The following is a 23,256-nucleotide window of genomic DNA, read 5'->3' as shown; positions in this document are numbered from 1 at the left end:
CCTCAGGGGTTAAGTTTTCACCAGTGGTTCTAAGAAAACCACTTATAGGGCTTTAAGTGAAGTAAGAGAAAATGGCATTTCACTGCAATGTGCTGCTATGGCCTGTATGACTTGAACTATACAAAAGAGTTCTTCTGGGATTTTGTTTTCCCTTAGAAAGGAAAACGGAAGAAAAATTTTTACATAGTCATGAGGCATAGGGCAAGAAGTGGACATATAAATAACTATTAGCTCAGTGTAAAGGATCCCTGAAGAAAGGGAAGTAGCCCAGGAGATGTGCACATCAAATAAAAATGGAGAATATGGCTATATTTCAGCTCAAACCAATATTCCCTTTTCAGGAATCATCCCCTCTGGCTCACTGCTGACAATCCATAGATAGCATATGAGTGAGATGAGTTCATGAGTAAGATGAGCAGGGATGCTCCACGGCAGGTAAATAAATTTGTTTCCACTGAGATAATTATTCTTACCGTATGTCACTACTCTCATGGCATAAACAGGACAGGTGATGACATCCTATAAAATGCAATTTTTATTCCTATACTCCTGACATCGAGCTATATAACCCATTCAGCTCTCATGATTTTTTTTTCTCTGAAACTATGAGTGGGTTTTTGTTATTGTTGCTCTTGGTTTTTGCCTTTTAAAAAATGCAATCATCAATTGTGCAATATTGTTAAGAGACTGGGGGAAAATGGGACTGTCATTATTTTAGGCTATCTGGTCCTATACAAGGACTACATATGTTATTATTTGAGATAGCTGAATGTAGCTATTTTACTTGGATTATTTTAAGGTTAACATCTGCATGATATAACTTCTGTGCAATACCTATATTCTCAAATAAATGCCCTCTCCCAAACCTCAAGTCCTTTCAGACCTAACATAGGCAAGAAACAAGGAATCACAAGCCTTTGTACCAACAAATAATTTTTCCAACTATAATTCATTAGTACCTTATTCCAAAATCATATGAATACTTACAAGATGGTTAATCCTCATTAAAAACTAAGATTACATGACATAATTACATGTAAATAAGAAAAATGAATTAAACTCTTACCCTTTCCTATGTCGGGCACTAGTTATGAATCATATATACAATTAGAGTTATATTGCTAAGCTAAAAATATTGGTAAAGATCTAAAAATGACAAACAGTGCCTTTTAAATTAATGTCTTATTAGTTGAGTGAAGTACACTGACAAAGAATAATTTATGCTTATTCAAACTGCACTCGACATCTTCAGGTGTTTCCAAATGAGCTCACAGAAGAGTGATTAAATGCATCTGATAACAAGCCACACATTGCTGAAATTACTTACCGCCTCATTTTATGATTAATTAAACATGTAGATTAAAGTTGCAAAAGAATTTAGATTAATGAGCAAGTTAAGTCTTGCTGATATAAGTGAATTGGGAATTGGATGCTCTGTGGAACTTTATAAACATGCATTTTATAATGAATAAGACAAGGCTACATGCAGAATCGTGGCCACCAGGGCCTTTTGACGATGCAGTCTTTTTTAACATGGTTTGACAGCTTTCAAATAACATTCTTCTATAGGCTTTAAACTTTGTGCTTTGCTGTAAAACACAAGACTACATAACTCATGTACCAGGAGTACGATTATTTTCAAGCTCTCCAAGGTAATGACCCCCTGTAGCAGCAGCTGTTCAGAAAAAATTACAAGCTCAATTGTTATTTTAATCAGAGATAGTTTCATAGTTAAAAGCAGTTATGCAACTTGTAAAATTATATGACACTTCATCAGTACCTTCTCTTCCACACTCCTTCCTCCAAAAGCAAAACCATCCCAAAAAAGTCATAGTTTCCAGAGGACTTATTAACAAACAGGACCCTCAATCATTCATAAAATATTCAAAGCCATTTATTAGTGAAGTTTCTGTGCTAGGAAAGGTAATGTTTAAATTTATGACGACTCCTATCAGCTCCAAGTGTGTGTCAAAATATCTGCTAGGGTTTGCTGAGTCTCCAATTTTTCTCTTTTAAGATCAGTTTTACCTAATCCACATAGCTTAGGCTGTGTCAAAAGCCAAGTTGGACTTTATGATTTTCCAGGGCAAGAAAAATTCAGGTTGTTCACAGAGATGTAGTACATTTTCCTTTGCAAGTGATACAGAAGTGGAGAGATATTGAGCTTAAGTTACTAAACTAGCTTGTGGTTTAAAATCTATTCCATTTTTATTACTAAGCTTGTAGCACAATGCCATTTTATTATTACCATAGCATAATAAAGACAATCCTAAAATTCATTGAATGGATCCAATCTGCTATCTAAAATATATCTCTAACTCTCTTCTACTTATTTTCAGATCTTATGCATGATTCATTTTTTGGCAAGAGTGAGATTTTTATAGTGTTAAATTTTTTCTTTTTAATTCAGATTTTTTTTAAACTCTAAAGACTTACCAAGAAAACTATGGAAATTTTTACATAAGGATCAAAAGGAACTGTTTCATGACACAGGTGGCAAATTACCATCATTAACCCCCATATTCATCATGCGGACATAATTGCCCATTTAAAGATTTATGTTAGTGAAAATATAATATTGAGACATAAGTCTCTGACTATACTGAAATTTATTAAAAGTTAAAATCAGCTTTATAAGCAGCCAAAACAAAATAGTCTCCATTGGATTTGTTTATTTCCTTTCAGTTTTATTAAGTCAGTGTCTTTCACCGAGTAATGTAAACCACATCTTATCACCACAAAATGTTATTTTAAATTTATAAGCTTTTCCTCCTTGTAATTCAACTTGAATATAATAATAAGGATTTCTAGGTAAGAATATGGACACAAATACTTCAAGGACCAAATAATATACTTTTTGTTTATATGAAAATTTAAACTTCTCATTTACCTTCTTCAAAAAAGGAAATCTGACAACAAAGTGGTTATGTCAGTCCAAAAGAGGCTATGTTAGATATCTAAAAATAATTCTTTTGCAATCGTAAGATGTATTTGGTATGTGCCAGACAGACATAGACTATTCAGACAGTTCAACAAGACACCAAATTTTAAGGAGCAGGATCTTTCCACTCCAGTCATTGCCATATTATTTCTAGACCACACAAATTATGAGGCGTGTCCTAGAGTTACTAATAATTTAATAGAAATTGTGTCACTCCTATGGCATTTTAATACAGGAAGATACATTTATTTCCCCATGAAAGTAATTTTTGTGAAATAACTTTAAGTCCTAAATACTGAATATACTTAGCTATTATAAGTATTTATTATTATTAGCATGTTTCAATTTTTCTGATAAATGCTTTATATAGTTTTCCTTCATAGAGTACATAAATTTACTGGTCATTTAAAGTTAGGAGTTAAATGTTTACTTGAAATACCAAAATAGGTACTTCACCTTGAAATTTTTAATAAATGGGCAATTTAAAATATCCCAAATCAGCCATAATGTAATATAAAAATTCCTAACATTATTTTCATTAAATCAAGATGGCAATTTATTATAATACATAGTTTTTATTCTACAACACATAGTCATGTGGCCTATGAACCCTGCATTTCTAAGGGGAGATTAATATTTTCTTTATCACATGTATAGGCTGAAAAAAAGTATAAAACATACTCATCAGAAACTAAAATGAGACAACTAAACTCATTTTTGCATGTAATTGGGTCAAAGTTTGTCAAGCTGAACTATAAATGCATTAATACCTACAATACTGCCAAATGCTGAATTATTAATATTGTCAGCTCCTCAGTTTCAGTTCATGCCCTGTGGAGGAGTTTTGTGTGATTCAACAAAACTTAGTCTCTCAACATGTTTACAAGCATCCTAGCGCAACATATCTTAAGCTAAAAATAAGGTAACTCTCAACCAAGCAAACTGTCATCAAGGTCAGTGGAAGGTTCACAAATGCAAAGAACCAATCTATAATAAAGGGGGCATATGAAGCCAGGTGCTACCCCATGCAAGATCCTTGTCAACTCAGCACCCAGCAGTTGACGAGAAGTGGTTCTTCACTAGGCAGGATCGGCAACATTATGTACTACACCTGTGAGTTGTATATGTTAATTTAAGTATTCAAGAGCCAAAAACAGTGCTAAAAATTGGCTCCCAAACTATTATGGTTTATCACTTTTTATTAACTGTGTAAATTCTTTAGTTCTCTTAAGCAAATACAGTTAGTTAACTAGTCCTGAATTTTTTCTTCAGGAAAGAAATAAAAAGATTTCTCTGTTTTCTAGATTAGCTTTGCTAAATCACTTTTAAATTCCCATGTATCCAAAATATTTTTGTAAGTGCACATTGACAGTGCTCTTATATAAGGTCTTATATAAGATGATTGGAGATTTAAAGGATGATTATTTTTTAAGGTCAAATGTTTCTAAACTTTACTTTGTATCCTATATCACTTCTGTGTATCTTATATCACTTCTTTTTGAAATCAAAACTAATTTTATTCATAAAATAAAAATTTACCCCTGAAACTACTATAATGTTATACATCAATTATACCTCAATAAATAGATAGCTAGATAGATAGATGCAAATGAATTCAAGATTTGGGAAAATTTAGGGTTTCTGATACTCTCCAATTCTTTATTCAATGCATAAGTCCCTTATAAATAGAAGTGTTTCTGAAAAATATTGAGTTGTGGTAGTAAAGTTATTTAATTTGTATGTAAAGTTTAGCCAATAATCCCAATAGTTTTAAATATAAGTTAAAAGTAGAAGATGTAAAGAAACTGAGCGTTAAAGTTACCTAAGCCTTAGTATTGGACCACAAAAATGCAATGCAATCTTCATTTGTCATGGAAATAGGAAATAAATGGGAACATTTGTTATACTCATAAATTATATATATTATACCTGGGCTCTTATACAAAGTGATGAGGGGTCACAAAGTCCTTCTTGAAGCATTTTTCTTTCCTCATCAGAAGATATAGAATGTCTAAAAAGAAGAAACTAATCGTTATTGGACCCACTATCTGCCAGATATAAAATAAATGTTCTCTATGCATCATATAATCTTCCCAACAACCACACCCATTTTATAGATAAGGGGATTGAGTTTCAAACAGCAAAGGAATTTGTCTGGAATCCCACCAAGTGGTGATGAGAGTAAAGCCCTATGAACCCAACTCTAAAGTCCATTTGTTCTTACATTTATTTATGGCCTATACTATTTTTGTGTTTATGTTATTCTTCACTATCTAGAATCCCCATCTGCTGCTTCTCAGTTAATCCATTCCTACCACTTCCTTCTAAGTTTTACCTATTCCCAAAAGTATGTTGTGTTCTCAGCAGTTTGTTTAAAAGCCTCTATTACAACAATTCAAGTTACACTGATTCACACAATATATATTTATATAATGTCACCAATGTTATCATCTATATTACAACAATGTAATTACAAAATGGTTCCACTGACATTAGTGTATGTCTCTCCCATTCTCCATTCTATACCCCTCTATCTTTCTCACAGGAAATTTACTGCTACTACTAGTGGTAGTAGTAGAAGCATTAGTATTATTATTATATATTACCAACTTCAACAAACCACCTTTTGCTCTCATGCTGCTCTCTGGATCCCCAAAATCTCAGCCTCTGCTTTCATTCTGCTCAAATGTTCTCATACCCTTAAACCACCTCTCATTCCTTCCCAATCAAAAATTCTACTCTTGAATATTTCAAAAAACGTATAGACACTCCTGCTTATCATTTATGCAATAAATAGCCAAGCATTTACTGTATGCTAGAAACTAAGGATAGATAAATAAGATACTTTTTTTTATCTAAAAGCTTACAATCTACCACAAAGAAAGATAAGTAAACCAAAACTTGTAACATAGATTTGTGTATTAATAAATGTAAAAAAAAAAAAAAAGTGATGTGGGTACAAAAAACAAAGAGTAATAAATCATCTGGGTGGAAGTAGTCTAGAAAGGCTTCATATAGAAGGTGGTATATATAATAAACCTTCAGTGGATAACAGGATGCAGGCAGAGAAATAGCAATATAAACATCTATTATTTAATATTTTCTGTGTGAAAAGCACTCTTAATATAATTCATGCTCAATATATATTATGTAATTTTTTTTACATTTATGGAGAATTCTGCTTCTGACCAAAATGGACTAACAGGGACTGGATTTACCCTTCTGACTTAAACAACTGGAAAAAAGCCAGACAAAATATAAGAAAACAACAGTTTTCAGACAGTAAGCAATGATGAACAGTGATTCTTAAGGGAAAAAAATGAGGTCATCCCTATGGTTGTCCCAGCTTATCACATGGAGAAAGCAATTAACATCTACAGTGCACAAAGGCAGATCTTAATGGTCTCAGTGAGTTAAGAAGATGGAACTGGGAGTCTAGAAGGCCAAGGTGGCTATAAGGCAGAATAACAGGAGAGAGACCTACACATAGACTTACAGAAATTTGCAAGTTCTCACAAGAATTTAGCCAATAACTGACCAGCTCATGTGTGTGAGAAAGCTAACCAAGGTTAGGGAAAGATACACCTAAAAGGAGCAGAGAGAACAATCCCCAGAATTCACATAAGGCCAGGAATAGTTCATTTTTCCATCATCAAAAGTATAAAACTTCATAACACAAGAAGCATTTGTCAAAGTACTCAGAACAGTATTACCTCAGTAGTGAAGATAATTAATCCTAAAGGCTATACTGGTTTCAACTGACAGAGCTTAAAAGCAAGCATTGAAAAGATCAAACTGTTTCCAAGTATCTTAACTGCACACCAGAAAATATGTCCAAAAATATTTATAGGAATACAGAAACATTTAGTACTCAACAAGGTAAAATACTGCCATCCAATAAAAAATTACCAGCCATACACAGAGGAAGAAAAATACAACCCATAATGAGGAGAAAAATCAATCAATTAAAACTAACCCAGAAATAACAAAGATGAAAATGAGTATACAAGGATATTAAAACAGCTATAGTTGCATTCTACTTATTCATGGAACTAAAAGAAAGACTAAACCTATTAAGCAGAGATACTGATTATATTACAAAGATTCAAGTTGAACTTCCAGGAATAAAAAATCCAATGTCTGAGATGAAAAATACACTGGGTGGAATTAAAAACAGATTAGACACTGCATGACAAAGACAAGTGAACTTGAAGACTTATCAACAGAAACAATACAAAATGAAATAGAGTGGAAAAAATAAGATGAAAAAATGTGAACAGAATCCATGAACTGCAGAACATCTTCAAGCTGCTTAATATATGTGTAATTGGATTCCCCAAAGAATGGGACTAAACAAAAAATTTCTGAAGAAATAATGGCTGAAAATTTTCCAGATGTGACAAAAACTATCAACCCACAGATACAAGAATTCAAAATACTTGGGGCTCCTGGGTGGCTCAGTGATTAAGTGTCTGCCTTCGACTCAGGTCATGATCCCAGGATCTTGGGATCAAGCCCTGCATCGGGCTCCCTGCTCAGCCGGGAGCCTGCTTCTCCCTCTTCCCCTCCCCCTGCTTGTGTTTCCTCTCTTGCTGTATCTATCTGTCAAATAAATAAATAAAAATCTTAAAAAAAAAAAAAAAAGAATTCAAAATACTCCGAGCTCAAGAAACATTAACAAAACTACACTAAGGCATATAGTAATCAAATTGCTTACAACCAGTAACCAAAAAAAAAAAATCTTAAAATTAGCCAAGGAAAATGACACATCACATAGAGGGGAACATATATAACAATTTTATCTGACTTCTTTTTTAAAACAATGCAAGCCAAAAGACAATGGATCAACATCTTTAAATTACTGAACAACAAAAAGTGAATCTAAAAATTCTATACATAGCAAAATAAAAATTTTTCAGAAATACAAAAGCAGAGGGGCACCTGGGTGACTCAGTTGGTTAAGCATCCAACTCTTGATTTTGGCTCAGGTCATAATCTTGGGATGGTGAGATCGAGCCCCACATCAGGGTCTCCACTCAGCAAGGAGTCTGCTTGAGATTGCTTCTCTTGATCCCTCTTCTCTTGCCCTACCCCTCCCTCTACGCTCGCTCTCTCTCTCCCTCTCAAAAAAATAAATCTTTTTAAAAAAAATTCTTCAGGCAGAAGGTAATGTTACCAAATGGAAACTGAATCTACACAAAGGAATAAATGCACTGAAAATAGTAAATATGTGGTAAATATAAAAGACTTTCTTATTTTTTAAATATCTTTAAAATATTATTGCCTACTCAAAGCAAAAATAATTATTTTTAAGTTTATAACATATGCAGAAGTAATGTGTATGACAATAGCACAAATACTAGGAGGGAGAAATATAAGTATACTATTGTAAGATTCTTATGTCATATGTGAAGTGGGATAATATTACTTGAAATAAGACTGTGGTAAGTCATATAGAGTTCTTATAAATTCTAAAGCAACCATTAAAACATAACTAAAACAAAAAATTAAAAGTAATAAGCCAACAAAGAATTTTAAATGAAATTATAAAAAATTCTCAATAAATTAAAAGAAAGCAGGAAAAGGGAACAATGAACAGATGGCACAAATAGAAAACAATGAGCAGATCATGTATTTAAACTGTCACATCAATAATCACATTAAGAGTAAATGGTCTAAATATCCAAATTAAAAGGGAGGAATTGTCATACTGGATAAAAAGCAAGATACAGTCTTCAAGAAATTCACATTAAAAATGAAGACACAATACTTTAAAAGTGAAAAGATGGAAAATATATTACCCATAGTACCACTAATAAAAAGAAAGTTGCAGTGGCTACCAGACAAAGTAGATTTCAGAGTAAAGAATATTACTAGCTATAAAGGGATCCTTGTATAATGATAAAGGGGTCAATTCATTAGGAGGATTTAATGACCCTAAACATCCATCCACCTAGTAGAGCTTCTAAATATAAGAAAGACGGGGCACCTTGGGGGTTCAGTCGGTTGAGCATCTGACTCTTTGTTTTGGTTCAGGTGGTGATCTCAGGGTCATGGGATTGAGACTCTCAATGGGCCAGGCTCTGCTGCCCAGCAGGGAGTCTGCTTGGGATTATCTCTCTCTGCCCCTCCCCTACTCGTGCCCCCTCTCTCTCTCAAATAAATAAATAAATCTTTTTATAAAAAAATAATAAATACAAGAAAGAAAAACTAATAGAATTTCAAGGAGATGGGAGATGAACCATGAGAGACAATGGACTCTGAAAAACAAACTGAGGGTTCTAGTGGGGAGGGGGATGGGAGGATGGGTTAGCCTGGTGATGGGTATTAAAGAGGGTACATTCTGCATGGAGCACTGGGTGTTATATGCAAATAATGAATCATGGAACACTACACCAAAAACTAATGATGTAATGTATGGTGATTAAGATAACATAAAAAAAAAATTTCAAGGAGAATTATAATCAGAGTTTTCAATATCTCTCTCAGGTAATGATAGAACAAGTAGACAAAAAATCAGTAAGGATATAAAAGACCTGAACAATACTATCAGGTAATGATAGAACAAGTAGACAAAAAATCAGTAAGGATATAAAAGACCTGAACAATACTATCAACCAACTTTACCTAATTTACACTTACAGAACTTGCCGCCCAACAAAATAATTAGGAATTCAATTACAGTTACAGTTCCATCCACGTCGTTGCAAATGGCAAGATCTCATCCCTTTTGATGGCTGCATAATATTCCATTGTATATATATACCACATCTTCTTTATCCATTCATCTGTCGATGGACATCTTGGCTTTTTCCATAGTTTGGCTATTGTGGACATTGCTGCTATAAACATCGGGGTGCACATACCCTTTCAGATCCCTACTTTTGTATCTCTGGGGTAAATACATGTATCATATGACCTCACTGATATGAGGAATTCTTAATCTCAGGAAACAAACTGAGAGTTGCTGGAGTGGGGGGTGGGGTGGGAGGGATGGGGTGACTGGGTGATAGACACTGGGGAGGGTATGTGCTCTGGTAAGCGCTGTGAATTGTGCAAGACTGTTGAATCTCAGATCTGTACCTCTGAAACAAATAATGCAATATATGTTAAGGAAAAAAAAAAAAAAGAAGATAGCAGGAGGGGAAGAATGAAGGGGGGGAAATCGGAGGGATAGACGAACCATGAAAGACGATGGACTCTGAAAAACAAACTGAGGGTTCTAGAGGGGAGGGGGGTGGGAGGATGGGTTAGCCTGGTGATGGGTATTGAGGAGGGCACGTTCTGCATGGAGCACTGGGTGTTATGCACAAACAATGAATCATGGAACACTACATCTAAAACTAATGATGTAATGTATGGGGATTAACATAACAATAAAAAATTTAAAAAAAAAAAAAGTAAGCCAGAGACTAGTAGAAAATATATGCAAAACATGAATATCCAATAAATAACTTGTAATTTAGAATATACAAAAACTATCACAACTCAGTAAAAAAAAAGACAACCCTATAAAAAAAAACAGCAAAAATTTAAAAGGCACTTAAACAAGGTAGATGGATGGCTAATAAGCACACGAAAAGATGCTTAACACCATCAGTTCTTAGGGAACTACAAATAAAAACCACAATGAGATACCACAGTAAGCATTTGCATGGCTAAAGTTGAAGACTAAATAAAGGTCATGACCACCATGGAGAAAACAGGGCGAGTGGGTCTCCAATTTAAAATAGGATAGTCACAGGGGCGTCTCGGTGGCTCAGTCAGTTAAGAGTCTGCCTTAGGCTCAGGTCATGATCCCAAGGTCTGGGGATGGAACTTTGAATCAGGCTCCCTGCTCAGCTGGAGTCCGCTTCTTCCTCTCCCTCTGCTCCTCCCCCTTCTCATGCTCTCTCGCTCACTGTCTCTCTCAAATAAATAAATAAAATCTATTAAAAAAAAAAGAAAGAAATATAAAATGTACAACTGCTTCTTTGAAAACAATTAGCAGTTCTTTAATTTTTTTTTTAAGATTTTATTTATTTATTAGGGAGAGAGAGAGAAAGCACAAGCAGGGGGAATGGCACGCAGAGGGAGAAGCAGGCTCCTCGCTGAGCAGGGAGCCCGATTTGGGACTTGATCCCAGGACCCTGGGATCATGACCTGAGCCGAAGGCAGACGTTTAACTGACTGAGCCACCCAGATGTCCCAAAACAATTAGCAGTTCTTTTAAAGTCAAACATACACCTATGTAATCTAGCCATTTCACTCCTAAATATTAACCCAAGAGAAAGGAAGCTTATATCTACCCAAAGATAATGTCCAAAGTAGCTTCATTTGTAATAAGCAAAAATTAGAAAGAATCTGAATGGATAATCAAATTGTGGTATACCCATTCAATGAAATACTACTCAGCGATTTAAAAAATAAGTTATTGACACGCACAACACGAGTGAATCTCAAAATAATTATGCTGAATGAAATAAACTAGACAGAAAAGAATACATAATATATCATTCCACTTACATAAAATTTTTTTAAATGCAAACTAATCTACAGTGACAGCAGATCGATGATTGTCTAGGTGTAAAGTCAGGGAAAGATCAAGGAGGGGAAGAAGTGAGGGACTCTGAAGAGACATTAAGAAAGAAACTGTTAGGAGTGATGGATATGCAAATTATCTTGATTGCAGAAATGGCTTCACTGGTGTATACCTACATCAAAACTTATCAAATTGTACACTTCAAATATATGCAGTTTATTATATGTCAATTATACCTCAATAAAGTTGTAAAAAAATGCAGTAGGTAAGATTCTCACTTCACAGGTGAGGAAGCTAAGGCTCCAAGAGGTTATACAATTTGCCTAAGATCACAGCTAGTACACAATAGTACCCAGGGGTGGCAGGGATTCCATACCATATATTTCAAAACTAATATGAAACATCTAATATAATTCTGATGCACGAAAGGCACTCAAAAGTTGTTCGGGGGTTTTAAAGTATTAGAGGCATATAAAAAGCCTAAGATGTGAAAAAGTAATATATTTTAACTTTCCCAAAGGATATTTAATTTTTTATCACTTAAAATTTCTATTGTGTACTTACTGATAGGATATTTAAATTACTAAAGAAGATTTTTTTAACCTAAAATATTTTAATTGATAGAATATATGACAGAGTTTCTGTAATGACCTCAAAAATATTTTACTGGAACCTATTATGCACCACATAATATGCACTATTTGCTAGGCCCAAGTGAGACAGATTTTTAAGTCATACATAGGTAATGAAAGAGCACCCTTTGATGAAGCAATGGCAAGAGGCTCAGTGTGTCAGGAGGCTAAGGTGCATATACAGTTGAATGGAAGACAGAGATAACCAGAAATTCTAGGTCTCTAAAAAAGGAACAATGTCCATGTTCCTTCCATCAATTACAAGGTTCCTTCCATGAAGAAGGAATAATGGCCAAAGCATTTCCCAGGAAGGAACTGTTAAGTTTTGTTTGTGTCAGTCACTTTTTTGCTCTTCTTTTTCATATATGTATATTTCATTTCCTCCCACAAATAGCTTATAAATTCCTAAGGACTAAATCTTCCTTTTCCATTTTTAAATTCCACTTAATGTCCAAAGAGTCCTGAATTCATATTCTTATTGAGTGAATGAATAAATGAATGAATGCATATTACTGTTACTCTGAATGATAAAGTAATGAGAATGACAAGGATCATTTATGAAATCAACTTGACTTTATCCCATTCTCTTGAAAAAGTCTATTTTTTCTTAATTTTTATTCCCATAAGTATTTTCTTGCTCATGAGTATACTACTTTCCTGCATATTTCCTCTTCCCTTGAAAGAGACAAGTAGAAAGGGCATATATCCTAAGTATAATATGTGCTGTGACTACACCTTCTGTGCAGAAGGACAAAATACAGCAATATAACCAGAGTCCTAGTCATCACTTTGTCTGAGAGAATTTTAAAAATAATCAAATTCTGTGCACCTGTTTTATTCCATGTACTGACCCCTGATAGGAATGCCATAATCTCAAGCATAGTTACTCTTCTCACTCACAGTATCCAAATTTTACCTTACCCTTCTGAATTCAAGGCCCTGCCTGGTGCATTTTAACCCTTGGTTAATGTCTTTTGTGTTTATGTTATGCCTTTAAATCCTCAAAATAATTTTTTTCTGTTTTTTTTTTATTATGTTCATTTAGCCAGCACATAGTACATCATTAGTTTTTTTTTTTTAATTTTTTTATTCTTATGTTAATCCCCTTACATTACAACATTAGTTTTAGATGAAGTGTTCAAAGATTCATTAGTTGCGTATGACACCCAGTGCTCATCACAACATGTGCCCTCCTTAATACCCATCACCCGGTTACCCCATCCTCCCACCCCCCTCCCTTCTGTAACCCTCAGTTTGTTTCCCAGAGTCCAGAGTCTCTCATGGTTAAAAATAATTTTAAGTATATTCTCATTCCTTTGAAAACACATCTTCCTCCCTATTCTCCATGGAAAGAAAAAATATTCCCAATTTTCACTGGGGATCTAACCAATGAGACAGCAAGGGATTTGAGCATTGACAAGAGATAATTAGCATGATCATTTCCCTCTCCTTTTTCAATAACTCAGTACTGTGATGAATGACAAGAACAGGGAAAGCAATAGGAGTCATTTTGACTCATACTCTTTACCACATATAATCTGACCAGGCCCATTGATCCCCCATTGGCAAGTGTCTTCTCCCGGTTCCCCAAATACCCACCTTTTACCTCCTGCCTAAACTATTGCAATAGCCCTCACAAGCTGTTTCTCTAGTTCAAGTCTTTCTTCCCTCTAATCAACTCTACAAACTGCTGGTTGAACTACTTTTTTAAAAGCAAAGCTCTTGCCATACCACCAGACTATTTGGTTGTGCTGGCCCCCTAAAATCCACCAAATGCCTTAACCTAGCCTCATAGGCCACAATGGTATGATCACACTAAATTTTCTAGCTTATACGTACCGTATACCTCAGTCAGACTGGACATCTCATTTGTTCCTATCTCATATTTTCCTGTTTCCATTTGTCTATCCCATACCCATCCCTGTGATATCCTCTCACTAACAGGATGCTCCTCTCTTCATCCCCTATTCCACTGACGAAATTCTACTCAAGCGTCAAAGATCATCAAAGAGTCTACTTCCCAGAGTCCTTCTTCTTAAAGGAATGGATCTTTAATTCTTTTGAACCGCCCCCCCCCCCACAGAGTACTATTTTTTTTACTTTATTAAGGCACTTAACATATTCTGCATAGAGAATTACATCTCAACTCTGCAATAATCAATGTAACTTAATTAACATTTATTAATCCCTCCTTTGAGCCATGCACTGAGACACTAGGTACACAAAAAGGAATAAGAGGGTTTAATAATTACGTCTAGATTCTAAGGTTCTTGATGACAGGAGTTTTGTACACTTGTATTTATTCCCAATACAGCATTTAATGTTCTGCTTTGAATATAATCAGTACTCAGTATATATTTGTGGAGTTGAATTAATTTCCCATAGATACTAAGCACTCTCCTGGGAAGTAGGTATTTGTTATCAGAAAAAAAAAGGGGGGGATTTTTCTGTAACTTGGAAAACAATCACATCTTTAAATAGTTTTCAAAGGGCAAGTTGAAAGTTAGATTGACCATTGATTATGCCATCCAATGTGAAGACTATAATGGGTCAGATCCCTCCTCACTAAGAGACTAACTTCCAAGTAGGACAGGCTGCTTCAGATGAAAAATTCCCATATGACCTGAGCTTCCAAGATCAGTTTGGTCTAGTAAAGACGATTATTGCTTTATATCATAGAAATCTTGTACTTGTTTCTTGTATTCTCCTGGGAGTTTATATAGGACAATTTAAGTTGATATCAATATTTAAATACGTATATCTGGGAGATACACACTTCTTGTTTGACCTAGCCACATCTCCACACCCCTAAAATGTAGGCTTTCAAGACTAAACATAGCATTTCTGAAAGCCTAGATACAATGACACCTTTCAGCACTATGAGATTGGGCAATCCTTGAGTTTACTCTCAATATGTTTATGTTACCTCCCTTCCTGGGAAATAGAATGGAAAAACACAGTAAGGCTATTTTAAAAGATGGAACCAGAGATAGAAGGAAATGAAAATGGTGAATAGCATTATTCAAAAAACAATATTAAAACAAAAAACTTCTTGACAGTGATACTTATTAATAACAAGAAAAAATTCAAGCAGCAAAAATGAGGTAAAGAGAAGGAGCTCACTGCTCAATGACCAAACTAAGCTCCAGCAACTAGCACCTGTCAGGATAAGAGCTCCTTGGGTGAGCCCAGCTCCTCCCATGGGCTCCCTCTAAACAGAGTAGCACACCTCTCCTCCAGGAAAAAACTCAGCAGGGCATAAGTCACTCTGCCTATTACTGAAAGTCAATTTAGCGGCACAAGGATCTAAATTAAGGGACAGTCTCAGAGAAGGAAAGAGTAATGCACTCTCTTTGTGTAGGAGAAGCAGAAACCTAAAAATCTAGAACATGAAATTTATATTTCTGAAGAGAACTATTAGCATAAAATGGTTGCAATATTCCAACAGTATGAGAAAAAGACAGGACAGGCCTTTTTCATGGCATTTAGGCTCAGAGTAAGATGTAAGAATTCTCAAACTACAATGTAAACAGATTTGAGATATTCTGCAACAGCTGAACCTATGAAAATTTTATCAGATAAGTTCATAATCAAGGATATTCTAGGGGTGCCTGGGTGGTTCAATCAGCTAAATGTTTGACTCTTGATCTCAGCTCAGGTCTTAATCTCAGGGTCATGTGTTCAAGTCCCGCATTGGGTTCCATGCTGGGTATTAAAAAAAAAAGAATATTCTAAATAAAATGAACCCCTGCTGGTGTTCTAGAGTGGAAAGAGATGTGTTCTGAAGTCAAATGGACTGTGTTTGAATCCCACCTCTGCCTTTTTCTTCCTTACATTCCTTCCTCCTTCCTTCCTTTATCTTTATTTTTTGTTCAGTTGTTCATGCATTCAACAAGTATCTACTGGGAAATTACTGTGTCAGGAACTGTGATAGAAACTGGGTATACAGGTTTGAACAAAGTGATCATAGTCTCAGCCCCAACAGAACTTTTAATCTAGTGAAGAAAATAGACTTTAAACAAATACAAATGTATGATATTTATTAATCATTTTAAGTGCTATGAAAGCAAAAAATAAATCAGAATTTAGCAAAAATAACTGGGGACTTGGAAGCGGGAGGAAACGATCTTTTAAGATTATTGGAAGGATTAAAAATAACAACATAAAAGTGCCTTGCACAATGCCCAAAACATACAGGTGCTCAACACAAGCAACAGCTGCTTTTTGTTAACTTCTCTGTGCCAAATATAGACCCACTCCTCTCCTGCCACAGACACTGGGAAGTGTTAGAGTGCTGGTCTGGCCAGCAATGTTGTGGGAGAGTGGCAGCCTGTTCCCTCTTAAACACTTCAGATTGCTGCACAGCTTGTTGTTCTATCAGTTTTCTATATAATCATAATCTTAACCAATCCACAACTTTGTTTCAGGCATATCTGGGTTTCATTTCCTGCTTAGTATCCTTGAGATCACTTATAAATTTTATCCTATTGGTTACATGGGCTATTTAACCCTCAGTCAAACTAATTCTCAAGAAACAACCAACATCAAAAACTGAGACGAATTCATTCTATGTGGAAGACTTGCTTGAAAAACACAACTAAGGACTGCCTTCAAGGTTGTAAGTATATGGCTGAATAGAATATTTCATTGTAGGAAGTCTTTTGAAAACTTAAAAATTATCTTTTTTGACCCTGATTAATCCTCTATCTTGTTCTTAGAAAGCAAACATTCAACAAACCTTAAAATTTGACAAATCCTAATTCAGGTTTAGTATGCTGCTAGATCAATAAAGATTATCACTTCTTTCCCATTATCTTAACTTTATCACCTCACAACAGTAAAACTAATTCCAACAGCTTTCCAGTCTCTTTGATTGTACAAAATGAACAAGAGTACCCTTAGTTCATATAAGAAACTTAATAGGGATTCTTCAGTCCTTAATCAAGAAGGTGACCCTGCATACAATTTAATGGACATGCGTTAGGTACTGTCTTACAACTTTGCAAGCAGCATACAGGCTAATTGAAAACTATCTCTAAATGAAAGAAAGAAAGGACAAAAGGGAAGGAAGGAAGGAAGGAAGGAAGGAAGGAAGGAAGGAAGGAAGGAAGGAAGGAAGGAAGGAAGGAAGGAAGGAAATATTCATTACATTAAAAGTCACTTTACAGAAATGTGATTCCAAAAAACTTCCTAACCTCTAAGACTAAAAACATCATATAACATATTTGAAACCTAATTCACATGATTCTTTGTTCTAGAAGATACAAGGATGTTTCTTGCTAATAGTTACAATGAGACATTTCTAAAGATCTCCCATATAAAATTTTAGAGTGTGATACATATATGATTATTTTCATATATATCAATCTTTCCCCAAATAAAGCAAAATTATTGTCATTGGTTTTTCTACCAGGGGGGTACCCATTTCCCTAAATTCCTACAGCTGTTCTTAAAATTCACTGAATTGAAATCAATAAAATTAAACAAATTAGAGGGGGAAAGGATAGAACTCTTTTTGTTACTACTGTCATCCAAATAAGTATTTCCACATCTTAAATAACAATCCTCAAATCCATTTTATGATTTTACACAAATCTCCTATTTCAGTAATCTTGTTTCATTAATTTCTCTCCCTTTTGTCTCCTCTGTTCAATTACTGCAGTGAAACTGGAGGGACAGGTATTTCTTCCATTTATTCAACCACATCTCAAAAAGCTCCAGGTGCTCAAAGTTTTCTTATATTCAGCTCTCTTATTTACACCCACATTTTTCATGCCTTACTTTGTCAGCCTTCCTCCAGATATTGCCTTTCAATTCCTATCTGTTCCGTGACTGTGAGTCCAGGGGAAAACTCCCTGTAACTAGTCACAAAATCAATAGTGCCTTCTACAAATGGCCACTACCAGAAAGCCTAGAATGTTCCCATCCCTTAAGCCTGTCAACTATTCATTAAGTGTGTACTTCCTACTATATCAAATATCAAATTATGTGTGACCAATCTCACCTCAAAACAACCCATTCTAGCTGGTGATGCTATATGTATGTAGTCATGGAAGAAAATAATATTTATAGAAGGAATATATATATAAATATGTATATTTATATACATATATAAATATATAAATATATAAATCTGTATACAGATATATATATATCTGTATCTGCACTTTGTTAAATGAAACTCAGAACACTAGTAGCAATAACTAAAATCAAGCCATAGGCTTATCAGCCTGCCATAGCTTTAAGGAAAAAAAAAAAGAACCTATATTCCACCTAATGTAGGCAGCTATGGGGGTGCAGACTTAGATTTCAATAATGTTATTGCTTAATTATCTGTTATGCCTGGGTCAAAAGGGAAAAATTATAATTAACTGTCAAATATACCTTTTTGTTGTGCTTGTATGTTCCAAAGATATAAAAGAGCCCAAAGGTGAAATAAAAATAGAAAATCTGCTTTTATTAATGAACTCATTCATTTAAGTTTATATGAAACTGTATGAGCTGAAAAGAGTTAAGTCCAGTACAGTTTGTATCCAAAGAAAACTCCACCCACATAAACTCTCTAGCAACATATCAAGTTTTAAGCCCTTAGGTTAGAAACCATCTTTTCTTCTCTTATAAGCACTGTGCCAAGCCCTTAGTGCTAAGCAAATAATAATAATAAAAAGCATTACATCATGTGGACAAACTTTTTTGACTGATTAAACATTAAGGATCGGTCTCTTTTGCCAGTCATCTATGGAAGGTGATGATTTGGAAATTAATCTTTTTACACTATAAGTGCCTTGCATCTTTGAAATACTCCAATAAGATATATGTAGGTGCTATATATATATCAGAGAGAGAGGTGGGGGAAGAAGGAAGGGAGAGAACGCAGAAAATATTTTTATCTTTACGCAATATTTAACTCACATTTTCTTGTTTGGAGCTGGTAAAAATTTGGTGAAATGATAAGCATTTATATCCATACTCCAAGATGACATGAAATATGTACTTCAGATAAGACTATATGCTGAGAGTGATGTGTAGAGACAAGTATACAACAAAATGAACTAGATTTTGTTGATTATTCAATCTTTATAAACTGAATAGCTACTAAATTATTTCTTTCTAAATGCTTGAGTAAATCAGTGGCTTAACTGTTAACTGAAGTATAGACATTATATTACATATATTATATATATGTTCTATATTACATATATATTATAATTATTGATCATTATATGATAAAATAATGGTTAACTGTGCATAATTACTGCATTTATTGACATTCCCTCACGACCTTAATCTGAGACCACCACCCAGTTCAAATTATGGCTTTATTTCCCCTTCTCTATATACATTTAATTCCTTTAAATATTAATGAAAGTTACATAAGAATACTGGAAGATGATTAAGCCTATCTTCTTGGTTAAAAACAAGTTCAGAAAACAGCTTCTTGGGGAAATATTCAAATTTATTAGCTGCTCTTAGCAAACTGCCCTCAAGCCCCACATTGTTTCCAATCTCAAGTTAAGAAGAATTTCTCCAACGGGCACTGAATCACTTTAATGTTGACTCTTGTGCTGCTCTACTCCACCTTCAAATGTAGCCAGTAAATTCAGCTTTACTACAGTACTATAAAAATGTGAAAGAACCATAATAGCATCTAAAAAAGAGCTGTTGGCGCTGTATTAGTTTAGAGAAAACCCTAAACTGAATACTAATGCAAAATTTAATGATAGTTTGCCTAGTTGCCAAAAGAGTTACAATAATTATTTTGCCATAATGTGTAAGTTATCTTGAAGGCATCTGAGAATATTACTGCATGAGATTCAGAATAAGTCCCCAAAGTGTCATTGTTCTCATGGGTTTTTTCCCGGTAGAAATAAAGCATCAACATACTACCTTCACTGTAATGCTGTCCTCTGATTAGAGGATTGCCTTATAAGTGAAGAAACATTATAAAGAGATCACTTTGCATCCTTAAAGTCAGTTTCTTTGATTGATATCCAACATGGATCTACCTCACATCAAATTCCACTTAACAGTGAATATCATGATTATAAGGTTCCAGTAAAACATTTAAACAGAATCAATAGTTTTCCTTCCCTTTTCTTTTATAACCACGACCAAATTTTTAGAGTTGAAAAGTAAACCAAGATCAAATTTAGACATGTTGTTTGAAATTAGCAAAGATGAAACACTTCACTGCCAGACAAAAGCCCTGATTTTAAGAGTAGATTTTTGCCTTCCCTGAAATGCCTAGCTCAGGCAGTGTATTTTTATGCCTGCAGATATTGGCATGTTTCACATTTGAGATTATGACACACCAACTTATTTTGAAATTTTTTAAATCTTCCACTGCGCATGTTTCAAGTGCTTCATGACTATCACTGATAATTGAGCAATTAACTTGGAATTACCAAATGTGCTGTGATGGCACAGTATGTAGTAAGCGACATGACAGAATAAAGAACAGAGGAACTTAGCACAGTGAATAAAAGTAATAAAGGGTAAAATAGGCCATCAACCTAATAATAATACTGAGTAAGTTTTAATGGTCCCAGGTCTCAGTGGTTTAATGGTGCCAGTAAAACGGTTTAATGAAACAAGTCCAGAGTATTACAAACTTTTTGGAGCAGTTTGTTCTGGTTCTACTAAAAGGAAGCTTCTTTCTAACTGGCCTTGTGTAATATTCAGAGACTGGTCCAAAAAGTAAGTGTGGGAGTTTCATTAGACAACAAGCACAAAACAATTAGGTTAAAAATCCTGACAGGCAAATTCTTAAGAAATACAAGCTTGCAAAAAATAGATGTAAGATCTTTTTTTTGTAAGAGAGACAAAGCAAAAACTCTAGGGCTAAAGATGACCTCAAGAAGTCATCCAGCTATTGTGAACATATTTGCAAATCAAAAATTAAGATACATGGCTTGACATCAAGAGGGAAGGATAAATCCAGCTATATTAGGAAAAATAGAATGCCTCTTCACTGTTCATCCCATCAAGGTCTCTAATACTGGGCTTTTCTGGCTAAAACCATAGCGTGACTGTGAAAAGTAGCTTTTTAGTGCTTAAATATAGCCAGTGAAGCAAATTCCATAAACCTAAATCCTACCTTATTTCGGCGGCAGGCCATCTTAAAGGTTTGCAAGAAAAACCAACAATTTAGAAAGAGATTCAAACTACAGCAAATAAAGGACACTATTAAAAACATTTTTTTCCTCAAAATTCCATCAATATTGCTCCAAAACACCGCAAGGAGATTAAAATAGGCCAGGCTGTCCTTTCAGGTATAAATAAATTAGAAACAGAAAGTGAAGAGAGCAGAAAGAACAAGTATCTAAGGGCACTAGTATATAAAATTTAAAAGCTTCAAATGTAATGGATATACACATTCAGATTAGTGAACTGCTTTCAATTAAAGTAGATTTCTGGCCACAGTTCACAAATGTACAGTAGCTGTGTGTATTAATGTAGATACTTCAAATGTCAGTATATCTCTAATTAACATGAGCACACAACTGTAAAACTGAGAAGGCACAATTTTAAATTCCTCACATTCCCAGCATTAATGCTTTCATGGGGCAGCTCCCGTTGTCATGGAAAATGGCATTCAAGCCCTATTTGTGGATTTTCACAGCTCATCTTTTTTATTTACCTGCTCTATGTCAAGATTAGCCTAGAATAATATTTTTTAAAGATAATGCACTTAGACCTACTTGTCCTGAAAATCACAGGCATTCTCACTGAGGGAGCTTTGGTCTGGGTTATGCTCAGTTTGAAACAGATTTCTTTCCTTTTAAAATACCACAAAGAGATGAATTTGTGATTTTTTGTTTGTTTCCTGAAAATCTACGCAATTCAAAAAATTTCAGCTGAAGCAGGACGTATAGCAGTTTTGGAATAGGGGGATAGGAAAATGTCAGGGAGGAGCAAATGATCCAGGAACATGAGGAAATGAATTGGTAGAAGGTACTCTACAATCTACTCCCTGACTTACTCTACCTCAACTTTCCAAAAATATTTGTACAGCCACCAAATGGAGACTGAGATGGTGATCAAAAACAACAAAAGAAAGAGAGCTAAAATTCTCTCTGTGACAGGATAGCTTGGTTTTATGGAAAGAGCACTGAATTTATACCATGAATCCCTATATTTGAGTCCTGCTACTCTGCAAAGATAAGGATAATTCCTATTCACCTAACAGTTTTTATAAAACTCAGCCAATTTAATGTCTGTAAAAGCAAGTGTTATACCAAATTAAGATACTCTTATTATTGCCTCAAGCATGGGGCTAAGCAATAATCACTTCTTGTGCCAGAGAATAAAATACTTCTGTATCTTTTCAGGGAAAAGGTTGTCATTCAAGACCATGAACAGAGGCAGAATTTTATAAAAGTAAATTCATTATCAAATTATTTAAAAGGCCTGGGTAACCTGAAAAAGCAGGGTATTTAAAGACCTACCTCTGTTTTGTTTCTTTTTTTTTTTTTTAACCAATAATTTATTGCCCTGGTAAAATTGAATGGTCAGAATTATATAATTATTTTTAAATTAGAGATAAAAAATTAAATGTGAGATGTTAACATGCAAAACAAGGTCTTCTTATACAATGCCTACTTTTGAAAAAGACAAGAGCAGTTTTATTTTTTAAAGAGGAAAAAAAATGGAATAAGATGCTTTCAGCTTCTGAGAAGTAACCATTTTCCTTCACAGTGTTTTCCTCTCCTGACACAGGTAGTTGATGTGAGGAGGTAAGATTCCAGTCAGTTCTCACACACCCTTGGTGTGGCCCATTCATTATGGATGTGCAAAACAATATCCCACCTTTCTTATCTCACAGACTGATTTCTGCACACCTTACTAAGAAACCTTCCCATGGCCATGAGGTATAACTTTCTGCCTTAGATCATGTAGCAAATAAGCAGTTCCAGGATGGAAATTAAAGTTCCTAAAAGAAGCCATTGTCACTGATCCTATTTGCCTGTTCTTAGGCCAGACTAGATAAATATTTCCATTGCTTTAGCTGCCTCATCATTCAGTGTAAGTGGTGGACAGTTTCTGCAGTAATTGAAAGGAATGGAAACTCAAGCATTCTGGATGCCATGTTAATTTTATCTGACTTATCTTAGTCATAGAATCCTGCTATGGTCCTTTAATAAGAAGGTTCCACAGTTAGA

General features: G+C 34.6%; 1 protein-coding gene across 11 annotated transcripts in view; it reads right to left on the bottom strand.

Annotated features, from left to right (window-relative positions):
* The window catches only part of SOX6 (SRY-box transcription factor 6), a 606,783-nt gene that overhangs the window by 473,140 nt on the left and 110,387 nt on the right, over nucleotides 1-23,256 (bottom strand). The window contains exon 3 of one of the 11 annotated variants that reach the window (XM_054512035.1): nucleotides 4,871-4,952. The exons of the other annotated variants lie outside the window; for them this stretch is intronic. The gene's annotated coding sequence lies outside the window, so the exon portion shown is untranslated. The remainder of the gene's footprint in view (nucleotides 1-4,870; nucleotides 4,953-23,256) is intronic. 11 annotated transcript variants of the gene reach the window in all.

This window comes from Mirounga angustirostris, unplaced genomic scaffold (genome assembly GCF_029215605.1).
Source record: "Mirounga angustirostris isolate CCGP_5_RB_7025 unplaced genomic scaffold, mMirAng1.0.hap1 SCAF_13, whole genome shotgun sequence".
NCBI lineage: Eukaryota > Metazoa > Chordata > Mammalia > Carnivora > Phocidae > Mirounga > Mirounga angustirostris.
This window is presented reverse-complemented; position numbering and strand designations above follow the sequence as displayed.